Source organism: Arachis hypogaea, chromosome 14 (assembly GCF_003086295.3).
Source record: "Arachis hypogaea cultivar Tifrunner chromosome 14, arahy.Tifrunner.gnm2.J5K5, whole genome shotgun sequence".
NCBI lineage: Eukaryota > Viridiplantae > Streptophyta > Magnoliopsida > Fabales > Fabaceae > Arachis > Arachis hypogaea.
The window spans coordinates 59,089,148-59,102,111 of NC_092049.1; the positions used below are offsets into that span (position 1 = coordinate 59,089,148).

At 35.2% G+C, this 12,964-nt stretch overlaps 1 long non-coding RNA gene across 1 annotated transcript; it reads right to left on the reverse strand.

Moving 5' to 3' along the window:
• Positions 1–9,174: 9,174 nt before the first annotated feature.
• Positions 9,175–12,430, reverse strand: LOC112742057 (uncharacterized). Its single transcript, XR_003171824.2, has 4 exons — positions 12,296–12,430; positions 11,742–11,782; positions 10,318–10,415; positions 9,175–9,660 (listed from the first exon to the last, which is right to left on the reverse strand). It is a non-coding gene; the product is annotated as an uncharacterized lncRNA (long non-coding RNA).
• Between the last annotated feature and the right edge of the window lie 534 nt (positions 12,431–12,964).

Here is a 12,964-nt window from a genome sequence, read left to right on the forward strand (position 1 = left end):
CCAGAGGCTTTATGTTCCAGTTCCACGGGAAGGTGGCATGCTTTACCATACACAAGTTGGTACGGAGAGGTCCCTATAGAAGTCTTGAATGCTGTTCTGTAAGCCCACAGAGCATCATCCAAGCTTCGTGCCCAATCCTTTCTACGGGTACTTACAGTCCGTTCCAGGATTCTTTTTAGTTCTCTATTAGAAACATCAGCTTGTCCATTTGTCTCCGGATGATATGGAGTTGCCATCTTATGGCGAATCCCATACCGGACCATGGCAGAGTAAAGCTGTTTGTTGCAGAAGTGAGTGCCCCCATCACTGATTAGTACCCTAGGGACACCAAATCTGCTGAATATATGTTTCTGGAGGAACTTCAGTACTATTTTAGTATCATTGGTGTGTGTGGCAATGGCCTCTACCCATTTTGATACATAGTCAACTGCCACCACATAACTAGAAAATGGATTAATACAGACAGATTTATAGACATATTTAGTCTTTATTACAGACGAATTTTTGGTTACCGACGAAATTACCGACGGATTTTGTCCCTCTGTAAAAGCCCCGTCGGAAATTATTTACCGACGGATTTTTTTTCCATCGGAAAATTACCGACAGATTTTTACTAGTTACCAAAAGATTTTCCCTCTGTAAATTCTCCATCCATTTCCCAAAGGCGACGAACTTTGCGATGGATTTTCCATCTGTAATTACAGACGAATTTTCATACAGATTTTCCGTCTATAATTACAGGCGGATTTTCAGACGGATTTTCCGTTTGTAATTACAGACGAATTTTCAGACGGATTTTTTGTCTGTAATTACAGACGGATTTTCCGACAAATTTTCTGTCTGTAATTTGAACTTTGAAAAATCATCTCACACTCTGATTACAGACAGAAAATCCGTCTGTAAATCCGTCAGTAAGGTAAAATAGAATTTTTTTATTTTTCTAATTACAAAATAAACTTGTTTTCATACAAAATAAATATAAATTTAATACAAATTTTTATCTAATTTGTATTTGAATATTTATAATATTTCAAAAAATAAAACAAATTCATCGTATTATCAAACTAAAAGAAAAGTACTATAAACAAGCAAGTCAATATAATTCAAAACATAAACAAAATGTATTGATCATCAACTATAATTCCTAGTATATTATTCAACCATACTAAAACTATCAGCTATAGTCTTCAGTGTCATCTTCATCCTCATCATCATCATATTCCTTTAGTGCATTCCTGATGTGTCGTGCTAGTGCCAGGATTATCCATTCCTGAGGGCTTATATATTTGGAGTAAACCAAGTCCTACATATATAAAAAACATAACTGATTCAAACTGAAAAAGAATAAAACAACTTTTTTTTCACGGACTATTTTCAAGTTACTACTCACACCAAAAGACCATTCTTCAGTAAGAGATCTGATCTAATTAAATAACCTCCCATTATATAAATTAAAAAAATTGTATAGAGATTTATATATGCAGCTATGCAGGCTATTAAGAGTTCTGATAATGTATTATTATTGTAGCAAGAAATCAAAAGTGATGAATAAGATATCTATATACCCTAGTTTGTATTATTCAATTTTAATTACATCAACCTAGTTTGTATTTTAATGAAGAATTAGCACACAGAGTCTATAAATGTGTATCTTGCACTCAGAGCAAAGTTAGACCTAAGATTTTGAGATTAATTGGACAGAGAAGTCAATCTTTGCTGAAGTTCAATAGCCTTGATTGATCTAGCATACTTGATGTGCGGAAAACGATCCGACACAAAACTCACCGGCAAGTGCACCGGGTCGCATCAAGTAATAATAACTCACGAGAGTGAGGTCGATCCCACAGGGATTGAAGGATTGAGCAATTTTAGTTTAGTGGTTGATTTAGTCTAGCGAATCAAGATTTGGTTGAGTGATTTGTGATTTACAGAATTTAAATTGCATGGAAAATAAAGGGAATGGGTAATTGGCATGAAATTAAAGTGAATAGGAAATAAAGTGCTGAATCTTAAAGAGCAAGAAATTAAATGGCAGAAACTTGGAACGCAAGAAATGTAAATTACAGAATCTTAAAGTGCAAGAAATGTAAATGGCTTAAATTGTAAAGGGAATTGGGAGTTGGATTTGCATAAATTAAACAAGGAAAAGTAAAATTCAACAAACAGAAGAGTAGAAGATAACTTGAATTGAATCAGATCTAAAACGGAATTATAAATGGGCTTGAAAAGCATTAAACAGAGAATCGAAAATGGGAATCCAGATCTCAGGACTCAAGAGACTAGATAACCAAGTCTAGATCTCAATGCCTTCCTAGATCCAACAAGAGCAATTGCAAAGGAAATGTAAATTGCAGAGAAAGTAGAAGAAGAAGCAATTATCAGAAATTGAAATTCAATTGTGCAGTAAAATTAAACAAGATCCCAAGGTGAGATTGAAACAGAATTTCTTCAATTCTCCACCCAAGATCCGAAGCAAGAAAAGTAAAGAGTATTCAAGCAAGAACAAGGAAGAAGAGAGATCAATTCTCCTCCCCAAATTCTCTTGAATTAAAACAACAATGCCAAAATGTAAAAGTGAGCCCTCTACAAAACTACTAAATCAAAACCGAAAAGAAAGCTCTCAAAAACTCTCTATGAAAACAAAAGGAAAAGCTCCCTAAAAACTTAAATCCTATGCTATTTATACACTTTCTTCAAATGGTCTTCAAGCCTTCAATTGGGCCTTTTCTCTTGATAGAATTGGGTTGACAGAGGCCTTGGTTGATTGCTCTTGGAGTTTGGAGAAGAACCGAAGTGAACCGGGTTTGGAATCATGTAAGCTTGAGTAAAAGTTTGAGTAAAAGTTTGAGGCAAACTTTTACTCAAACTTTTCATATCAGCCACCCCATCCTTGCTGCTACCAACGTTTGAGCCAAAGTTTGGGGTCAAACTTTTGCTCAAACGTTGGCTCCCCCTTGCACACTCATGGCGCCAACGTTTGCCAAAAAGTTTGAGGCAAACGTTGGCGCAAGCTTTTGCTCTCCAAGGTGTGTTGTTCATGGCGCCAACGTTTGCCAAAAAGTTTGACGCAAACTTTTGCTCAAGCTTTTTGCTCCCTGGTTCGTTTTCACTTATTCCAAAAGTTTGAGCTAAAGTTTGAGGCAAACTTTTGCTCAAACTTTTTGTCCTCTCTTTCTCCTAGCCATTCCTTCTTGCTTCAACCTTTCTCCAAGCTTTCTTCACCTATTATTAATAAACCAAACACATCAAAGCTATGCTCAAAATCATGAGATATTCATTCTTTCATAATATGTGACAATTATAGCATAAAACCTCATGAAATTGCATTAATTCATCTATGGTTGATTAAATCAAAGGAAGCATGAAAATCTACCCAATTGGCTTGCTTATGGCTCAAGAAAGTGCATAATTCATTTGAAAACAAAAGAAAAAGACTAGTGAAACTAGGCTAAGATGACTTGTCATCATAACACCAAACTTAAATCTTGCTTGTCCCCAAGCAAGAAATGAATTATGCTCAAAGGTTTTTTCAATCAGAATGGATTTGAAAAAAATATATTTACTATCCTATGAGTGAAGTGATCAAGTGACAGTGGGGTGAACTCTAAATCATGTGCTCATGCAAGGGCCTCAGTGCTTACTAGTCCCTACATCTTGGGAGTCTTAGGTCTTAGAACTTTCATCCAAATAATATCATGAAGATCTCTTTATATGTAATCACCTTGAAGCAGCTTATAGTTTCTTTGCTTTGGCCTTGACTCTAAGTGTCATGTCTCAAAGCAGCTCTTTAGATAAGCTTTCAATCAATACTCCTAAACCAGTTGGTTTTAAAGTATTAGGTGTTAAAGCACCCCTAAGGATTTACTTGCTCAAGCCTCTTTCTTTGACATAATTCGACCACAAGCATTTACTAGGATAACAACTCTTTGAGTTTTTGTTTCTTCTTTCTTTTCTGCCTAGTAATTGATGCTCAGAGCCTTGGGCCATGTTCTTTTTGTTTTTGTATTTTCTTTATTTTCTTTTGTTTTGTTTGCTGCTTCTTGGATCAATAAATTTTTGAGAATCTCCACAATATTTCTTTGAACTTCATCTCCTACCTATGAGCTCCCATGCAAGTTTTCATAAGCATGCAACCTCAATACATTATCATACAACTAGAACCGCCACTTCTCCTAATCTCTTGCTTGCCTCAAAATTGTTTAATTCCTCAATCCTTCTTTTCAAAGAACTTTCATGTGATGCATTTTTTTGAAGTATTGAGTGCAAACAAGTTTTGGAGAGTATGATGTTGTAAATGATCAAGCATCTTGCTTATTGAATTTCAGAAAAAAAATATACTAAACAGACAGATAATCAGGGAAACAAAACCACTCTCAATCATAGCAGTGTTTGATGTAAGATAATCACTTAACAATACAACCTTTTGGAGTTCGCTTGCTTTACTCCTCATCATTATCATCACTGATCCACACATTCCTCTTTCATCTCTTTGGTTGATGATGCTTAATCCTTCCAAAAGCTTGTATGATGCTCTGCAATGATATTGAAAGTTGCTTGTTCCCCAAGCACTTGAAAAATGGTTAGCATGCATGATTTATTTGTGGGCCTTTGTACTTACTTTGGTGTGGGAACACCAAACTTAGTACCTTGCCAATTGTTCTTGTTCATCAAACCAACCAGATGTGAAACTCTTTTTCTTTGCTAAAAGTAGTAAAACTTAAAACTAAGAAACAGCAAAATAGTTAACTAGTTTATCTAAATGCTTGAAGCTAGCATTATGCAGAAAGTGAGAATGTGTTTTATGATGGGATTTTGGTGGAACACCAAACTTAGAATCTTTCATTCTCCCTTATATTGTTTTGGTGTGCAACACCAAACTTAGCTTCTTGCAATATAGATAAAACTAATTAGCCTTTTTATTAAAATAGCTATGAAAAGAAAACTACCTCAGGTTGGGTTGTCTCCCAACAAGCGCTTTTTTATTGTCACTAGCTTGACATCCTCCATTCTTTGATCATGGAGGTTGAAAATCCTGTTGCCTTTGATTTTCTCCTCTCACTATGGACTTCCTTCTGGTCTCCTCCATTTCTTGGTGCCCTTCTTCAGAAATTCCAGAGGTGGAGAACTCTCTCCTGGTTCATGTCATACAACCAAAACAACAAAGATACACAGAGCACTCTATAGCTTGAGTGCAGTGGGAGTTAGTAGAGACAAAGTCTCAAACAGTTAGTGTGCAAGTCAAAAATTCAAGAAACAGAAAATAAAAATGCTAGATCTAGATCACCACCTCACTTAATCATTGTCAATCTAATCAATCCCCGGCAACAGCGCCAAAAACTTGATGTAGCGGAAAACGATCCGACACAAAACTCACCGGCAAGTGCACCGGGTCGCATCAAGTAATAATAACTCACGGGAGTGAGGTCGATCCCACAGGGATTGAAGGATTGAGCAATTTTAGTTTAGTGGTTGATTTAGTCAAGCGAATCAAGATTTGGTTGAGTGATTTGTGATTTGCAGAATTTAAATTGCATAGAAAATAAAGGGAATGGGTAATTGGCATGAAATTAAAGAGAACAGGAAATAAAGTGCTGAATCTTAAAGAGCAAGAAATTAAATGGCAGAAACTTAGAATGCAAGAAATGTAAATTACAGAATCTTAAAGTGCAAGAAATGTAAATGGCTTAAATTGTAAAGGGAATTGGGAGTTGGATTTGCAGAAATTAAACAAGGAAAAGTAAAATTCAACAAACAGAAGAGTAGAAGATAACTTGAATTGAATCAGATCTAAAACGGAATTGTAAATGGGCTTGAAAAGCATTAAACAGAGAATCGAAAATGGGAATCCAGATCTCAGGACTCAAGAGACTAGATAACCAAGTCTAGATCTCAATGCCTTCCTAGATCCAACAAGAGCAATTGCAAAGGAAATGTAAATTGTAGAGAAAGTACAAGAAGAAGCAATTATCAGAAATTGAAATTCAATTGTGCAGTAAAATTAAACAAGATCCCAAGGTGAGATTGAAACAGAATTTCTTCAATTCTCCACCCAAGATCCGAAGCAAGAAAAGTAAAGAGTATTCAAGCAAGAACAAGGAAGAAGAGAGATCAATTCTCCTCCCCAAATTCTCTTGAATTAAAACAACAATGCCAAAATGTAAAAGTGAGCCCTCTACAAAACTACTAAATCAAAACCGAAAAGAAAGCTCTCAAAAACTCTCTATGAAAACAAAAGGAAAAGCTCCCTAAAAACTTAAATCCTATGCTATTTATACACTTTCTTCAAATGGTCTTCAAGCCTTCAATTGGGCCTTTGCTCTTGATGGAATTGGGTTGACAGAGGCCTTGGTTGATTGCTCTTGGAGTTTGGAGAAGAACCGAAGTGAACCGGGTTTGGAATCATGTAAGCTTGAGTAAAATTTTGAGGCAAACTTTTACTCAAACTTTTCATATCAGCCACCCCATCCTTGCTGCTACCAACGTTTGAGCCAAAGTTTGGGGTCAAACTTTTGCTCAAACGTTGGCTCCCCCTTGCACACTCATGGCGCCAACGTTTGCCAAAAAGTTTGAGGCAAACGTTGGCGCAAGCTTTTGCTCTCCAGGGTGTGTTGTTCATGGCGCCAACGTTTGCCAAAAAGTTTGAGGCAAACTTTTGGTCAAGCTTTTTGCTCCCTGGTTCGTTTTCACTTATTCCAAAAGTTTGAGCTAAAGTTTGAGGCAAACTTTTGCTCAAACTTTTTGTCCTCTCTTCCTCCTAGCCATTCCTTCTTGCTTCAACCTTTCTCCAAGCTTTCTTCACCTATCATTAATAAACCAAACACATCAAAGCTATGCTCAAAATCATGAGATATTCATTCTTTCATAATATGTGACAATTATAGCATAAAACCTCATGAAATTGCATTAATTCATCTATGGTTGATTAAATCAAAGGAAGCATGAAAATCTACCCAATTGGCTTACTTATGGCTCAAGAAAGTGCATAATTCATTTGAAAACAAAAGAAAAAGACTAGTGAAACTAGGCTAAGATGACTTGTCATCAATACTAACTTATTTGGATAAGCTTTGGTTTAATATCTATGTTCTAGGGTTTAAAATCCAAAATGTGGTTAATCGGTTAAAAATCCCTAAATAGTATTTTCAATTGCAAGCTGTTTTCAATCTTCTCCAATTTGGATTGAAGAAAATCCCAAATAATTATAAATATTTGAGTCTTGTACCTGTGCTATACTCATGAGGTTGGAGCTGCTTGGCCCGGGCCTTATCAACCAACTCCTTCCACTTTCTTGATAATGTATAGACGTCAACCTACAACATACATCAAATATAACCCTTGACAATCAAAGCTCCATCATATATTAAAAGAGAAAACTACAACAAGCTCAAAATTAGCGTATCAAAAACCTTTTCGGCATCCTGAAGCACTAGAGTAATCAGTCCGCCTTCAGTAGCAACAGCAACTGCAATGTTGATACTGCTATTATACGTAAAGCTATTACCATCTCTACAACTAGAGTTAACAACAGGGTGTTTAATCAGAGCAAGTGCTGTAGCCTTGGCAAGCAATGCTGTCATAATAACTCCCTTTGACTTGATCTGAATTTTATAAAATTGAATCCAAACTGATATTCAGATGTCAACATACAATTCAATGTGTTCCATACCATAAGTCTAGACACTCAGACTAACAATTAAATTGACAAAGTGGCATTATATTATGTATTTGACCAGAATAAAATTCCAAAAGAATCAATGTGATATTCATGTAGCATCAAGCATTACTACAATATGGACTTCAGTAAAATAGATACATAAATCATGTATCTACTCAAACAGATTAATAATGCATTAGCAAACTAAGCCAACAAAGAAAAGATAACAATGTAAAATTCAATGAAAATGAGAATACCGAAATCAAGATACCAAATTCTCAAAGTGACGGATATTTTAGAATGGAGGAAACAATGGAAAGCAAAATATAGAAATTCGAGTTAATTTTAAAAATATAGACAATGTAAAAAGCAGAGGATTTATATGTCTCCAGGGTTACTCGTCTAAACCACTCTATAATGGTCTCTGTGTCAGTTCTGAAAAGGGGAAGGATAGATCTCACAGTAATTGAAAACTTATCTATTAATTCAGAAGGCAAGCCATCCCCATTTGCCCAAAATAGTTCCTTATTTATTATATTGAAGCTCTCATTATTTCAGTGATAAGACCGGTGCGGATTCTTTCAAGAAATCAAAGTATGCTCTCATATTTTAGAAGTTGCAAAATCAATTTCTAGGACTAGGCCTAGGAACAATTCTAATATACAATACAAGGAGAAATATTGTTTTTCACTATGCTTCAGAAAAAGGAACAGCAATCAAACAAAAAAGGGTTCTCCCTTGTTCATTAGATTTGGGAACTCATTAAGTCTTCAATGCTAAAGTGAAAAAAACAAAAACAAGCATCTCATTGATGCAGTGACTTCTTTTTTTTTTTTTGTGACTTTTCTTAAGAGAGTTTTATTTTTCTAATGCAAGAGTGTTTTTCTTTATATTTGGAGAGGTTCTATTATTTTTTTTTATTATTAGAAACATAATCTAGCTGTTGAAAGGTGTAACATATAAAAATTACTCAACTTGATTTTAGCTCAGTGTCAGATTAAAATATTAAATTAGTCAAATGTTATTAGTGGAAGATAATTTACTCATGGAAATCAATATTTAGATACTTATTTACCTTATTCATGATCATGCATTGAAAATGCATATCTTTAAGGCATTATAGAATAAACATAGTGGAAGATAATTACAAGGAAAGCGATTCAAATGAAACACTTGTATTTGTACAAAAGAGCCACGAAAACTGGGGAATAATCATGAATAAACTACTGCATTATAAAAAAGAGACAGACACACTAATTACAACACAAAGCTCTGTGGAACATAACTCCCATGGCATCATCCTCAAGGAGAGGCAGATAAAGATCAGTAGATGGTGACAACCACAGCCTCGTCGCCATGCTCGAACAATTCTACATTCTACATATAAACCACTAAATCTTGTTCCAGTACAAAGTACTGGAAGTCTAGAACTTTAGTATTCAAAATTTAATTCTTTTTATATATTAATAATTATCAAAGGTTATACATACATCTTCCTACAAGAAGATCAGTCATTCACGTAGATATTACAAGTTTGATAGCGATTCTTAAATTATTGGTAACGAAGATTAAACAGCAAAATAATCATTGTGATCTATAAGTCAACTATCATTTGTCAAAACAAACTCACACCAAGTATTTGGCACAAAGACACTGATAGTGCACTAGCTAGCATCTACAGATTGAGCTTCTTCTGTTACTTGTAATAAGACCCAAAAGATAAAGGGTTAATGTTACCACCTAAGGTGGGATAACTACTCCACGACATAACTGTATATATGGCATAAATCAGAAACAGGGAATTGTACCCAAAACAGGGAATTGTACCCAAAAATAAATAAATAAATAAATAAAATACACACCTTTGGATTGTGCTAAGTCCCCTGCTTCCCAGTACAATTGAGTCCAGTTTCAGATCTTCAATAGAATCCAGAAGTTTCTCTCTTGCATTACCTCAATCAAATTGGGTCCTCTTCGACCCTCTGAGGCTCAAATAGTCACAGTAGCTGTTCTTATTGAACACTAAATCAATTTAGCTATTCTTCAACACATGTAGACATATATCTTATTGATAGCCGAAAAAGAAACTTTGGTAAGAAATAAATAATTGTAAAACTGTTTACTAAGCACTGAAGAATGTAAGATCATAAAACTTAGTTCAAATTTGATACATTCAATATAAGCACCTTATTATCATATATAGACCAGTTAGTAATGAGTTCTGAAAGATGCCTCTTAGCAAGCCAAAAAGTGCACCTTCTCCTGTACACATGCATTGCAATTAATTAATTAATCTGCATTCATTGCATCACCAGTTACTACTAATCTAATCTATTCTAAGCTGCTCATTACTCATAACTAATATACTAACCTTGTTCATGTTGAGAACAGTAAGAAGCTGGTTTTTGTATTCCACTCCCTCACACCTATGAATGGGTGAGGTTAAGCCATGGTGGTTTGTTTGATCCCTCTTTAGTATGTTTATGACCTAAATCACCAGTCATAACAAGAACAGGAAGGAACAAGAACATGCATGCAAATTCCAGATAAAAAATCTCAGCAATTCAGATATATAGTTCATAAACGAATTTATTCTATATCACAATCATAGAAATTGTTATGTTTCAGATTTCACAAATTACAGGAATATACAAAATTCATACCTTAGAATTTAGAAACTCAGTTCTCTGCAGCAGCAACAGGGAAGGGACAAGGCTAGGGCTAAGGATAATGAAATCAGTTCAGTCATTAGATCAAACACCTATTTCAAAAAGCAGTTCAGTCATTAGATCAAACACCTCGTCTGCACAAACACAACATTGAGCACATATATCTATCTAATTATCCACTGAGACTAATTAACAAACATTCGATGTGCATGTTAGCACAAACCAACAAATAAGCAAACCATCGAACACTTGGTGTGCATAGCAAAATTCATAGAGGGAAGGAAAGAAAAAAAAGAAAAACACACGAGTGTTTCTCTGAATTCTTGTTAATGACCAAAAGCTAGCAAACAACCAGGTCCAAGGGAGTACCAACATGGAAAATACAAAGAAGACTTATATGTATTTATTTATATATATAAGAACAACTGAATTGTTAAAGAAAAGAAAAGAGACATTGGAAAGCTTATTACCTGATCGAAGTCATTGTTTATAGTTTTTAGCATATGATCTGAGGGGTTTTGAAGAGCAGGACAAGGAAACCATTGGAAGCAAAAAACTACATACAAGATGATGTTCTTATGATAGTATTATAGAAATGATGGGCATTGAAAATATGAACTAGTTAGTTAGTTGGTTCTTAATTGTATATTAACCTGAATTGCAGCAGAAGCATGTCCAAAGTAAACTATTTTGCCAGCAGAGAGCAAACAGAGATTATCAAAGAATTGAAAAACTTCAGCACTAGGCTGATGGATTGATGCAATAACTATCCTTTGAATGGAATCTTTATGATCAAGGGATTTAATTCTTTTCATGACATAGTAAGAGGCAGCACTGTCAAGTCCACTTGTTGGTTCATCAAGAAATAAGAGTGTTGAGGAGTCTTTTAAATACAAAGTAATTGTGATATCAAAAATGCTTTGCGAATCAGAATTTAACACATGCAAGCAATGAAAACAAATCTAATAAGCATCAACATTAATGAAAGACAAGAACTGATGGGAAGAGGAATTAGAAAGAACGTAGCGATAAAACCTACCTTTAACTTTGTAAGAAAGCTCTTCGGAAATGAGGGCGCCAAGTAGTGGAAACAGAGTATATCTTCTTCTTAGCCTCTTCCTCACTACATAGTTAGCAGAAAACTCAAAAATCAAAACAGGAGGAAAGAAAAAAGAAGCAAATTAGGCATTGAGATTGAGAAAGAAGGACCTTCCAAGAACTTGAGCTAGTTGTTTCATATGCTATTTATATAAGCTTTCTCTTTATCCGATCTTGAATAATTCTATTAACCATATGAAATGAATAGTTTGATAAGGAAATAATTTTGCTACACTTGACCACCATTTCCCCACACACCAGGCCTGAAAAACAGAACATTACTGCATATGAAAATCATGTAAATATTTTAAAGCTCATACCTTCCAAGAAGAACCTCTGAATTTACAGCACCTAGAGCAAGCTGAAACAAAGAACACAGTTTATTAACATCAACTGATATTTGCCAAAGTAATCAGATTTATGAGATGGTTTACGATATTGATAGGGCACAAAATTATTGCTGTTAATCTCATTCTAATCAGTCACAGAGTAATTTCAATCTATGTACTTAGCAGATTGCATTTCATGAACTCGTATGTATAGTTCCTTCAAATGTAAAATTCAAACAACAAATCTTCCAATTCCTTTTTCTAATTTAAGACTATGGTAATCTCTCCATCTTACCTTAGAAGCAGGACAGCAGAAGGCACAATACATTATCTTCAACGCAAAACTTTTAGCCATAACAATTAATGGAGCTACTTTCAAAACCAAATTCGAACCTTGAAGAAGATTCAAGAACAAAAATCTAAACCGTAAAACAAAAGTGGAACAGATCGAGTTTTAGATGCAACAACAATGTATGAACATTTGAATTCAACAAAAAAATATAGCTTAATAGCAATTCCAGAATCTAAAATAGATAAAGAGGTACATGTAGGTTTCAGATCTGGTGACACGATGACTCGACGAGGCTGTGAACGGCGAGGATGGATGGCACAAGACAGAGAGAGACATAAGCTGAGAGGCGACAGAGGGAGCTCGTGCAACGCGAGTAGCAAAGGAGGGAGCTCATGCGAGCGAGTGGCGGCGGAGGGAGCTCGTGCAAGCGAGCAGTGACAAAAGGAGCTCGCGCGACGCGTGTGGCGACAAAGCAGAAACGACAGAGAAGTCACACTTGCCCTATTTTCAACTCGAATCAAAGAGAGAGGAGAAGGGCAAGCTTAAAGGAAGGATAGGAGAAGATGAACGGTGATTTGTGTTGAATGAAGTTTCATCATGGTGTGTTTCATCAGGGTTTAACTTATTTTAAATTTGCGAGGGATTATTAGATGTTACAGAGGGATTTTGTTATTGGTGATAGTTTCAAATTTCAATTTCAATTTTATCGACAAAGTTACCGAGGGATATTAAAATCTGTCGGTAAATTTTGTTAAAAAATTTTTTATTTTTTACCGACGGAAAATCTGTCGAAAATCCGTCGGTATTTTTGACAGTAAAATTCTGTCGGAAAAATCCGTCTGTAATCTGCTGTTTTCTAGTAAATCTGGGGTTAAACGCCCAGAAGGAGCTTCTTTCTGGAGTTCAACGCCCAGAAGATGCT